This window comes from Felis catus, chromosome C2, assembly GCF_018350175.1.
Source record: "Felis catus isolate Fca126 chromosome C2, F.catus_Fca126_mat1.0, whole genome shotgun sequence".
In the NCBI taxonomy this organism is placed as follows: Eukaryota; Metazoa; Chordata; class Mammalia; order Carnivora; family Felidae; genus Felis; species Felis catus.
Genome location: NC_058376.1, coordinates 96354320 through 96366898, shown reverse-complemented (window position 1 = coordinate 96366898; position 12579 = coordinate 96354320). Strand labels below are relative to the sequence as shown.

The 12579-nt window shown below is 38.2% G+C and overlaps 1 protein-coding gene across 6 annotated transcripts in view; it reads right to left on the bottom strand.

Moving 5' to 3' along the window:
- Nucleotides 1-12579, bottom strand: part of MECOM (MDS1 and EVI1 complex locus) — a 561175-nt gene that overhangs the window by 291630 nt on the left and 256966 nt on the right. The window lies entirely within an intron of this gene.

Genomic DNA, 12579 nt, shown 5'->3' with positions numbered 1-12579 from the left:
CTGCGCAGAAGAGTTTGAATTTAAAGCCTGAATGCAATTCTGCTTACAATGGCAAAAAATTCCAATTAAACCCAAAGAACAACTGATATAGGTCACGCAAATTCTGGAAAAAGACTCATGGTCCTATTTATCCACAGGCAGGCACTAAATGTATACGCAAACCCAGGCAATTTGCTTTCAAGCCTCTGTTAATCTAGTATCATCCGAATTAAATATACAAAGGGTTGTGGTGACCAATAAAGAGAAATAGAAAACTGCTGAGTTTTACAAACTGAAACGTGCAACAGTATTTCAATGTAATCTCGCATTACAAAATTTTCAACAGCAAATGCAGTTTATCACACTGCATTGAATATTTGCATAAACCGAAGTAAACTAATGCCTCCATGTACATTACTCAAGAACTATCCAAAAAGCTGCTAAAACATTTCATCTAAATGACAAACTACCTCAATTATCCTATCTCCGTTAAATCTTTGCTATGGGGGGGGGGGGTGCGGAATTGGGCACATTTACAATAGGTAAGTATCAGGTAAGAACTGCTATCTATATACATCAGTGGTCCCATAAAGATGAATAACCCTTGTAACTTCTTGGAGCTGAGTTGCCTGCTACCAGAATTTGCTTCATGCATCCTTTAGATGTATCATTAACTGAGTGAGGACAGAAAGACAAGCTTATTGTTGGACTTGAGAAAAATGACTTGGGAAATGCTTCTGGAAATCAGCCTTTTCGATTCAAGTTTTAAGTGTTCTAATATCCCTGGAGACCAAACAAAAGCACACTCTTGGACTGGAGTATATTTATTTCTATGACTCTTTGAATAACTAACACAGGTTTCCACTCGAAGAGAGTCCCATTCTGCAAGCATTCAGAATCGGCTAAAGGGAAATTGCAGAAATAATACCGACAATAATAGTAACTTCCATAGATGTATCTATACCTTCTCACTTGAACACTCGCCATCCTGTAAGAAAGCCACTGTGATAAATAGTCTTCTATTTTCCAGATCGGGAACTGATACTCAAGGATGCATACCGTGTATCCAAAATCCCCTGAGACTGGAACCTAGGTGTCTAAAGCCAACCGTGTCTGTAACTCTCAGGCAATCTCTTTTGTTTTTTTTCTTTTTCTTCTCTAAGGATATGTTTTAAAGTTCGATTATTTCAACATTGTGGCCATACTGTGTGAATAGTTTCTGGTTTTCACTTGACACTTTATTATGAACACTTATGTTTTTAAAACTATTTCCTAAAGATACATTTAATTGTTGCATAATATTCCATTACATGGATCTACAAAAAGTGAACTATTTCCATGGGAATTACTTAAGTTGTTTCTAACTTTCTGTTGCATCAGTGCCACTAAGGTAAACATAGTTTCATATAAATATGCATATTCATCCATTTTAATTCCCTTAGAGTAGATTATTGAAAGAAAATAGTGAATATTAACAGGCTTTTCGGAAGTATATACCAATTTATACTCCTGTAAGCTACATTAGCACTTATTATTATGTCTTGTTTTTAAATTTTATTAATACAGTGGAAAAAATTATATATGTATTGCTCCCTTAATTCACATCTCAGTTGACCACGGAGACTAAAACTTTTTGTCATTCATAGTTGTCCTTTTGCAAATTGTTCATTGTTTTTGTCCATTTTTAATTGAGCATTTATTGGTCTGCCTTATTAATAATAAAAAAAATTATCCCTTGATACAGTTTGTGCTACTTTCCCTAGTAAATCATTTATCATTTGGTTTTTCTCATGGGTTTATGTTGTATAAAAATTTTAACTTTTATGGAACGAAGTCTCTGTTTGCTTTGTGATTTTTACATTTTTCTTAGAAAGTCCTTACCCATCCTAAGGAAGAAAAAGAGATTCTCTTTTATTTTCTTTGAGTTCCATAGTTGCTTTTCTACTAACCTTGGATTACCAATGATTTACTGCTGAGTGAAAAGCAGAGAAAAATGATTTCATTTATTTGAGCTCCTGTGAACGGCAGGCTAGAAAAAAAAAATGCCATTTCACTCGTAATTCTTTGGTTCTTATTTGCAAGGCTGGCCTAAAATGCCTTTTCTTTTTGTGGGTTTTATATAACTCACCATTTGTTTCACTTGGCCTCTCTGCCTCGTTTAACTACAAATCTTCTGGGCAGATGCCATTCAAAATCCTGAGTTCCACCATTAATAGCATTCACTACCCGTCATAATACTTATCACTCAGCATTATCATTAGTGATACTAACATAAATAATTTCCTGTCTACTCTTCATTTTCGTTCCTTGACAGAAAACATTTAGCAACCAAGCAGAGTTTCATTTTAATATTAAAAGCATATATACATAGTTTGACTATAAAGTAAGCCTGATTTCTGTAGGCATTAAACAAGAAATCAGTTCTTTATACTCAGCTGTACACACATATAATACACACATCCACGTGCATTTGCAGTGTATGTGCATGTGTGTAATAGCTCACTAATCTTTCAAATAGGCTGAGACAGAAACATGGTTTGAGATCTCAGGCAGACTGGTTGAGATCATAACTACATGAAACAACTGCCAGGAGGAGACCAGCTAGGGAATTGAACAGATTAGGTAACTCAGAAATTTAGACATTTCCCCCCATTATGTTCCTCATTGCAGTTTTGTAATAAAAACATGAGCAAACTTCAAAGGAAGCTCCGTAGTAAAGGTTAATTGCTACTAAAGAAGAGGGTGGGCCCGAGCGCCAGTACTTTGTGCCCAACTCGCAAGCAGACAGGAAGGATTACACGTGGCTGAGAGCTGAGGATGCGTGCCCAGCTCTAGGAAGAGAGGAGGCACGGCCAAACCCCAAAGGCCCACCAGGGACCTCCTGGTAGGACGTGAGCACATGAACACGAGTCCATGAGTCGGTGCCTGCTAATGGTAGGGCAGGGAAGGGCGGGGGAAGACATCGATTTCCTTCCAAAATTCAGACCGGACGTGCTCTTCTTCCCTTGTTAGGACAATTCCAGAACGGTTACGGCAGCATGTTTGTGAGAAAGCAGAGGACCTCTGGAGCCAGCTCTTCTGCACCAGCAACACAACCAATAAACGCGTGCTGGGTTTGGGGAAGAGGGTGGAGCCCAAGTAATGCCAGATGCACAAACAGAACAAAGAAGGGCTAGGAACTGGCCAGGAGAATATTCAGTGAGAATGGCCCCAAGATAATGAAATTTAAGATCCCAATGAAAGGAAGAAAGGGAACTAGTAAAAGTAAGGAAAATGATTTTCCAGAAAACTGACTTAAACTAGCTTTGAAGGACTGTAGTAAGGGTCCAGAGGTGTAGGTTGAGAAAAGAGAGGCATCTCCTAGAATGGAAGCTGCTGACGGACACGGTCTTCAGAAAGTGCTGCCTCCAGAGAGGGCTGAGAAGAAAATAGACCTCCATGGAATCTTTTGACACTGAACTGCACTTGTAGAATTCGTGTCTCCAGAGACCATTATTTTTTGTGAGATAATCTATCAACATGGCTTGGCACGTGGAATTTTTTTAATGACCTTCTAAGCTTCCTTGCTCCTCAAGTATTTGCTACTTCCTGGTACCATGCTATTCCATTTCTTTCCTATGGAACTTTTCCCCCCAGTGTTTCCTAAAAATATTTCATTTATGGGCTGTCAAAAAGACCCAAAAGTATGAAAGAGTGTTGGGAGGCCAGCAAGGGAGATGGCAGAAAATACCACATGAATTGGAAGTAAGGGACCAAATCAATGAGCAAACATTTATCTTGCTCATAGGATTGTGGCGTACCCCTTGCTTGTCCTGTGGCTTTTAAATCTGATTAAGAGTTTCTCCACTCTCCGAGGAATTTCACAGACATTTCACTAAACAAGTATGGTTTGTGAATTAAACTGGTAGCTTCTAAACTATAATGAAATGGGTTTGGCCACTTTCAAAAGTTCCTCTTCAGAGGTGGAACTAAGCTATTTTAAAAGGGTTATGGAAAGAAATTGCCAGAAAATTCATAGTTGAGGTACCAGTAAAGCCCTTTGGTATCTACTTACAGAATCGAAAACAGCTAAAATAAAGACATTAAAGCTCTGCGAGTACTACTCCAAGGAAAAACACGGCCTGGTTAATGTTTGGCTTTATTCAGTTGTTAGGGAACCACGGTCACCAATACCCACTGGAATGCCCAGGTAAGAACAGACTTATCACAGATCAGATAGGGGTTCTTTTTACATTATAACTATGTGCCTCAACTTTCTTTTAGCAATACAAATTTTTAAGAGACTTTTGGCAATCTTTGACCTGATGGCTGTTCTCGTAAACTTTTTATATTCCCAAAGCGATATTCCTTCAGATTCATTTAGGGTAAAATAGAAATGCCCTGAAATCATGGTGCAGCAGACTGGGTGGTTACTCCTCAGGCAGTCTGAAATGACCAGAGTACAGCCTTTCAGTATTCAAGCCGTATCTACAGTAATTATTTGCCAGAGTATCTAAAAGAAGGCAGGCATTTCCTGTTGCACACAAATGGGACGCTCTTATCTAAATGACTGTTTAAACAGGTATTTAAGAAAAGACTATCACAGGCAGGAATTTACTGATGACGGAACACATTAGTTTAGGGCTGGACACATTAGTGGAGGACTAACCATTGTCAGGAAAGGAAGCATATCAGCATCAGGAAGGTATAGAGAATATTTGACAACTCCCACATGGGCCAAGATGGGGGCTTATAGACCCTGCCATTTGCATTTGGGAAAAGCAGGGAAAATCAAAAATAGAGATCTGGATTCAACAATGTGTCTCCAGCACCTGGGGTAACCTTGAAAGTGAGAGCTTGAGAGCCTTAGGTCTTTTGGGTCCCTGTTTCCCTATCCGTAAATAAGCACACTGGACAAGCTCAGCCCTAGGTCCATTCCACTCAAGCAATCCCCATTCTACATAATGAAAACCAAAGGATGGACAAGGTTCGGTGTACCAAAAGCTTATAAAACATATTTCCCGAAAAGACACTTTGAGAACTGGTTTGGTCTCTCTCAACGTAACCTAGGAGACACTGTCCTCTGGCTGCCTCACTTTGCTCTAACCAGTGAAACTGGAATTTATTCCCAGTAGAGGCTTATAAAACTGGGCTGTTATTCTCACATTAAGTAGACTGCCCTCTGGTGAGGACTGTGGTTTACGTGTGGGCAGAATGTGTGGTTTACTACCTCTAATTTGTTTATGTTGTTGATGGTGGTTTCAGAAGAAAGCAGCAGCCCTTCCCATGCTAAGGAGTGACCTGATTTGCTTCCTTAAAAAAAGAAAGAAAGAAGTGTTTAAGGGGGGGAGGGGAGCAGGAGGGCACATTAATGTGCCATTGCTAATGGAGGAGTAACTGGGATCCCTTTGACCACAGCTCTCCTTCATTCAGCTCTGCATGTGAAATGAGAGCCCCAACTTGTTTATTATAATTACCTAAGTGTGGCTTGGTGGCTTTTGGCAGACATCCTTCTTGCCTCCAAAAGAGAGACCAAAACTCAGGAGCTACAAGTTAAAGGAAGGCGGGGCGGGGGGGGGAGGGTGTCATTTTGTAGCGAGGAGAATGAATTCTAATATAAACTGGGTGAAAATATTCAAAACGACCCCCAAAAGATAAAGATCAAAAAATAAGTGGGATTGAGCTCTATTTTCTACCATATAATAAAGATAGGTGTGTAAGAGAACTGAATAAACAGTATAAATGTAAGTTCAAATTCGTTCTCACAACTGACTTGACACAGTCTCTTCCCTACTGCTACAAAACAGAAGGGCTGTCTTATAGCCAGAAGTTCTACATAAAGAAAAGAAAATAATTATGCGTGTCTGGCAGAAGAGGGAGTTGTAGCAATGGCTTGCTGATAAAAAGGAATGGGAACAAGCAATAGAACACTATCCTAACCACACTCTTGGTTTGATAAGGAGCAGAGAGGGCCCCAAAGAGTGAAATTTTGTTAGAGTCTCAAAATTAGGTTTTATTTGAAAATGAACAATGGCCCTTGTTCTCACAGAGCTTGGTAGCAAAGACAACAACGACTTCTGACCTTAAAGTGATTCTGTGGGGAGAGTTCCTTGATTTTGGCTAATTTCAGCTTGGACTCTGGCCCTATTGCAAATGCAGGTCTTTGGTGTAAAACAAGTTTAGATGGTTCCAAGGATTTCAATTTTCCGACCCCATTTTAAGCTATAAAGGCCCCCATATTGAATTTCCCACCACTACATCATATTAAATGTAAGACCATTCAAAACCATGGGGATGGACGCAATGTCGTTGAAAAACATAAAAGAAGGGTTTTTCTTTTTAATTTGAGAAAACATTACACACTTTGGCAAAACGTGTTTTCAGAAAAATATGAACAGATGTGCTGTGCGTATGTGTATACATACACTAAATAGCACTTATGATTTGAGAGGGGGTAATTTCAACATTGCTAAGTGGTAACACAAGCTAGGTATTTAAGGGAATGATATAATATGACAACTTCATAGACTCCCAAACTATGTATGGTCTCTGGAAACTGTCATTATCAACATGGACAATAACTAGTAGCATTAGGTGGTCTGTACAGTATCCTTCAGTGTCCAATCGAGTCACACAGTCTGAGACACTTGACGGGCGCCAGGCACTGCCTCCTAATGAGAAGTGACTTTTTTACAAAGGCATTCAAGACCTCTTCTATATAAATTACTATCGTTTGCAGCAAGAGAGGATTATAAATGTTTGCTGGCAAAAACCAAATTTATTTACAAACTGGGTCTAATTTATTTATGGCTCCAGTACAATCGGCTTTTGTCGAAATATTTATGTTATCTGTACTTCTGCCTCACTAAACTCTACCGCAATCATAAACACTGTTGAAAAATTATTTGCAGTTAGCAGGATTTAAACTACCCATTATATCACCAGCTAGTGCCAGTAAACTTTTGCACTGGTTGATAAAGTTTCCTCTGTGGGATAAATATACATTTGACTTTCAAAATCTTTGGTGGGCTCCATACTGTGAAAAGTGAAGGATTAAACAAATGCCCCAGACTTTACCAGTTTTGTGCGAGGGCTTCAATTGCACATTCCAGTTGAAGTTTTGACTACAAAGAGTGCCCAGATTCCAATCCTTTTCTAGGAGAATTAGATGACTGAAGTGTTGGGATAATAGTCTTTGCCCATGTCTTTGCCCAACAGTATTGTCTGCTACTTTCCAGACTTGCTCACTCACCCATTCCAAAATGTGATTTTGCTGTGCCTTGCATGGTACAAGTGGCTAAGGCTAGATCTAGAGTTGCGTAAGATGCATTTTCTGCCCTCAAGGCCCTTACAGTTGAGTAGTGAAGACAGAAATGGTAACAGGCATATGATAATGCAGTCAAATTAGGTCTAAGTTGAGGTTAGGAAGAGTGATGGCTGTTAAAGAGTTGAGTATAAGCAAGAGCAACTGGGTATGCCAACCTTAGAGTAACTCCTAGCCTTAGATTGACCCAAACCATATATGCACTAATTTTTTTTAAGAATGAGTCTCTTGCTTCATGTTTTTGGTGGAAATGCAGTTGTGATGCAGTTATTTCTTTTTTTTTTTTATTTTTTTTGACGTTTATTTATTTTTGAGACAGGGAGAGACAGAGCATGAATGGGGGAGGGTCAGAGAGAGAGGGAGACACAGAATCTGAAACAGGCTCCAGGCTCTGAGCTGTCAGCACAGAGCCCGACGCGGGGCTTGAACTCACGGACCGCGAGATCATGACCTGAGCCGAAGTCAGACGCTTAACCGACTGAGCCACCCAGGCACCCCATGATGCAGTTACTTCTGGATATCACTGAGTTCTTCGCAGCAACATGAGGATCAAAGTAGGAATGACTCACTCTCACTGCTTCTACATAACTCATACAATGGTGAAACCAACAGTTTACAAAACAGCATGGTCCATATTTCCATCACAAAATAGGCCAAGAGAAAACCACATAGAAAAGTTGATGGTTTCCGTGGCATGGAACTAGTAAAAATGTATTTCTGTTTGATTTACTTCACTGAAACAAGACTAAAAGTTCTAAAAGTTCACCGTGAACCAGGTGGGACTGATGTGATGCCAGTGAAAGTCCCAGCAGCCTATGGATGGCCCAAACCATATTTATCTTCTAGTTTGAATTAAGCGTTGCACCAAACAAACCATAGATCATTCTGGTTCACCTCAGAATAGTGCTGTCTTCAGACAGAAGACTGAGCGGATCACCCTAGAGCCTCCAATCTAAAGCAAGAGCTCTAAAGCAAGCTAGTAGGCAGTACTACTGATTTCTGGTGCCTCATACAACAGATGATGGTCCTTTCCCAGTAATACCCACCTATGCCTATGATAGTCAAAGTAACCAAAAGCCAAAGTAGCAAAATAAATTTTGAAAGCTGTAATTATACAGTGAAAAACAACCTAAAAAAAAAAAAAGAGTTATTTGCTCATCAAGGTCCTTCACAAAAAGGAATGCCAAAACCCTGCATATTTGTAACTTCGTATTCAGTAGTATATGCATAAAATATTTTGCTGTCCATTTATATCAAGATATAAATAAGATAACCCTTACTTAGATCAGGTATTATTTTCCAAAATAGAGAAAAAATATCAGTGACTGTTTTGTGCTTTTGCTGACCATTTATGGGTCTATTCCAATATTCTTTAACAAACTGCTTGTTTTAATAGGTTGTAGGTTATAGCTATTCTAGTTGAGTTCAATCAAATATTTTGGCATTATACTGTTTAAACCTCAAGATAACTGACTGAAATGTTTATTGTTAATGGCATTGTAGAATTTAAGAGCTGAAAATTATCAGTTTACTCATTTAAACATTTAAGATGTTTGCTGGTTCAAATATATTGTGGATTAATCCACGTAAACCTATGTAAACCATGACTGCTTGAGAGGAAAAACTGGAAATGTTCTATCAAAAGTATACGATGTTTAAATATTCACTGGGGGCAAGAGAGATACCTGAAGTCTATAGAATAATTACATGGTAACTTAACAAGATTTGTACTATTGTTGCTTTTGTTGTTTCTGTGGCTATTGTCATTGTATTAATATATCTACTTCATCTAACTTTTTAATACTCATTCCAACTATTAATTTTCAGCAACTGTGATCCAACATATACCACAAACCGATAACCATTTAGTCGATAAGACTTCTGCATACAAAGCACCATGGTGGGGTGGGGTAGGGGGAGCTCAAAGAAGAAGAAAGAAAAATTGCTGATTTCAGAGGACTTACCATCTATTCAGGGAGATAAGACAAATACTCAGGAAGAATTAACTTGTATAATGTAAGGCTGCATTGAATAGAGTCAAGCGAATGGTACAGAAAACAAGGACTACAATATTCAACACTAAAAGTGATATTCCTCTTCTTGAAGAGAAAACTGAAATGGAAGATGGCTAAAAATTCGACTTGTGATGAAGACAGATAATCAGGAGGATTGTGAAATAAAGGTTATAGACTGCAGCAAAGCCCTGGAGAGGTAATGACTTTTAATTGGATTGAGTTTATCATATTTGCAGAGGTACAGCAGACACAGAAGAAAGGATTAGAGTGATTTCCACTTTCCATTATTTGGCATAATGAGAAAACAGAGGGTGGTCCACATCTCTCATACATATTATGAGCCATAGGAGATGCTAAATGTCAGTTTTTGGTAGCATTGAGCTCTCCTAAATAAACACATTTATTTGGACATAGTTAAGTCAAAATAAGTCACCTGGAAAAAGGTCACAGGTCATTAATTTGCATAGTGCAAAGGATTTATGAATTTTTAAATTAACTCTCCTAAATCTTTACACCATTTTGAACAGTAGGGTATGTCTGCATTTTTCTTCAAAGTTTAGCTGGCTTAAAGGGTCAAATGAAAATACTTGACTGAAGAAAAAAACAGCTGAGTAGACTTTCTTTATTCTAGGTGGAAAAGAAGTACATTATATATTCTCCCAAGAAACAGCATTATATACATCTAGCCAACACACACACACACACACACACACACACACACACACACACACTCTACATGCTCAAGATGCTAATAGATGAATTTAACCAAATGGAATCAATTCAGGATTTGTACCATGTCCTCCTCACATTGCAAACCCTTTAAAAATATTGGTTATAATAAGAATAAAAATCAACAAACAAAAAATCCCTGCATGGGTAACCCATATATTATATCCTTTTCTCAAGCTTTTCACGGAGTCCTCCAGGAAGGGAAGTTGGTAAAGCAATATCAAATATCGCCGACTACCTTTTGATTCCACCAGCACCTATTGCAGCACCTGCTGTGAACCAACAATATGTTGCCGGTTGTAGAATGTAAGCTTCGTGAGGGTGGGACTCCGTTTTGTCTACCACTGCATCTGCAGCCCCCAGCATAGCGTCTGGTGCATGGTAAAGGTTCAATACATACTTGTCAAATGAATGAATAATATAGGAATATACAAATACAGAAATGAGCCTGTAAGAAATTCAGAGACTAGAGTCGTTATTCCACACTAGGCTGTGCATCCGAATTTAATTTCCTAAGGAGCTTATTTTTAAAAACACAAATTTTATGGCATTTCTAGAACTAACAGTAAAGAATCCTTAGTTATATGATAGGATCATTCTTTGTAACATCCTCAGCTTCCTAGTCTGTAATCTTAACCCATAATATCACAAGTAAATTCAGATAACCTATAAACCACAGACCTAACCCAATTTCTGTTTAAACCAGAAGACCACACTGGGTTCAAGTCCACCTAACCACTTATGTGACCCAGGAAAGTCCCTCAGTCTATTTGAGTCTCAGTTTCTTTATCCATATCTGATATTTTCCCGTTATGGTAGCCATTACATACATGTAGTAATTAAGCATTTGAAATGTGGCCTTTCCAAATTGAGAGGCACTGTAACTTTAAAACTACACACCAGATTTTTTTTAACTTGATATGAAAATTATAAAATTGATAATATATAAAGATGAATATGCATATATATAAAGTTGATAATTTTAGTATATTGGTTATATATACAACGAGCTAAATGGCTTGATATAATGGTTAAATAAAATGTGTTAGTAGAATTAATGATACCTGTTTATTTTTACCCGTTTTAATGTGGCTACCTACCAGAAAATTTAAAATTAATATATGGCTTACATTTATATTTCTATTAGACAAAAGTGGTTTTTAAAATACTTATGACACAAAATTGCTGTAAGAATCAGAAGAAATGATGCATTTGAGCATCTTGTGTAAACTTTAGGGGAAACCACAACTGCCAAAAGTCATTATCATTGTCACAGGGAAAAGTTCTCAGGCCTGTAAGTCTTAAGCGACACTTCTTAAAGATCAGTGTCTTTCAGGTCTACCTGCATTCAGATAACAAAAAGTAATGATTCATGAACAATTCATTCTCTACTACTCCCTTATCAATAAATCTCTCAATAAACACTTGTTGAAATCAAATGGAAAGAAAAATCAATGTGGTCATTGACATGATACAAAAAGATGAGCTCTTTCTGGAACACTCCCCGGCCAGGATTTCTGTGTTGATATAAGAAACAGCCCAGATTGAATAAGGTTAAAAGAATGTTTCTGTTTGAAAAAGGTATTATTGACAATGAAAAATGAGCAACAATTTGACGGTGGGAAATGATAAGCTTTTCCCCTGATTTCACCCCAAAATGCAAAGGAGAAGAAAAAATTGTGGGATTCACTTGTCCCCTTCCCTATCTCTCGGGTAGGGCACTTGAATTCCTCCCACAAACATCTCATTCCAACACTTCAAAAAGAATGCCTTGAAACACCTGGCAAATAAAAGAACATGAAGAACTTTCTTGCTGCTCTTTCATTACTTTGGTGTAATTGGTGAACCTCCGAATACGCCTCCTTGGTCTGGGCTGATGGATGAAGATGGAAACAAGTACTCCCAGGCCATACATACATTATACTGCCCTGATAACATTCCCCAGAGTTTTAAAAAGTTCAGTAGTTAGTTAGGAAGAACAGCAAACCCACCCAGAGTTCTCTACAAATTCTATTGTGCGAAAGTAAGGCATAGCCGAGGTTTCTTTGGGGGTAGAAAAACGAATTGTCATACACAGTTCATTCCATACTCTTACTAGATCATGTCTCTAGACATTGATGAATATTAATTGATGTATTTACTGCAATGCAAGGCGGTTGCTAACCTACATTCCAGCCTTTGTTCCAAGTCTCGTATCATTTTCTTTCAGGCTGTTGATTTTGGAGTGGCTGTGTAATCCTGGTGAACTGCTAGCAAAGAGTGATCAATCAACACTTTGAAAGCGTCTGGTTCATCCCAATACCTGGGAGCTGCTTTGATAAATAGTATTCTTGGGACTATGTAAAATTTGCCATTGTGGGAGTAAATACATGTGGGAACTTGGCAGGTTATTGTTCCTATTTTTTATTTATATTTAAACAAAATCTTTTGTTTACAACAAATCCCCACTTGCCCTAAGATTATTCGGTCCCAAACTGAAATCACTAAAGCTCTATGTACACTTGCATTAACGTTTTCTCTGTGTTACTTAAAGATTGCTGCCCAGTTATCCAC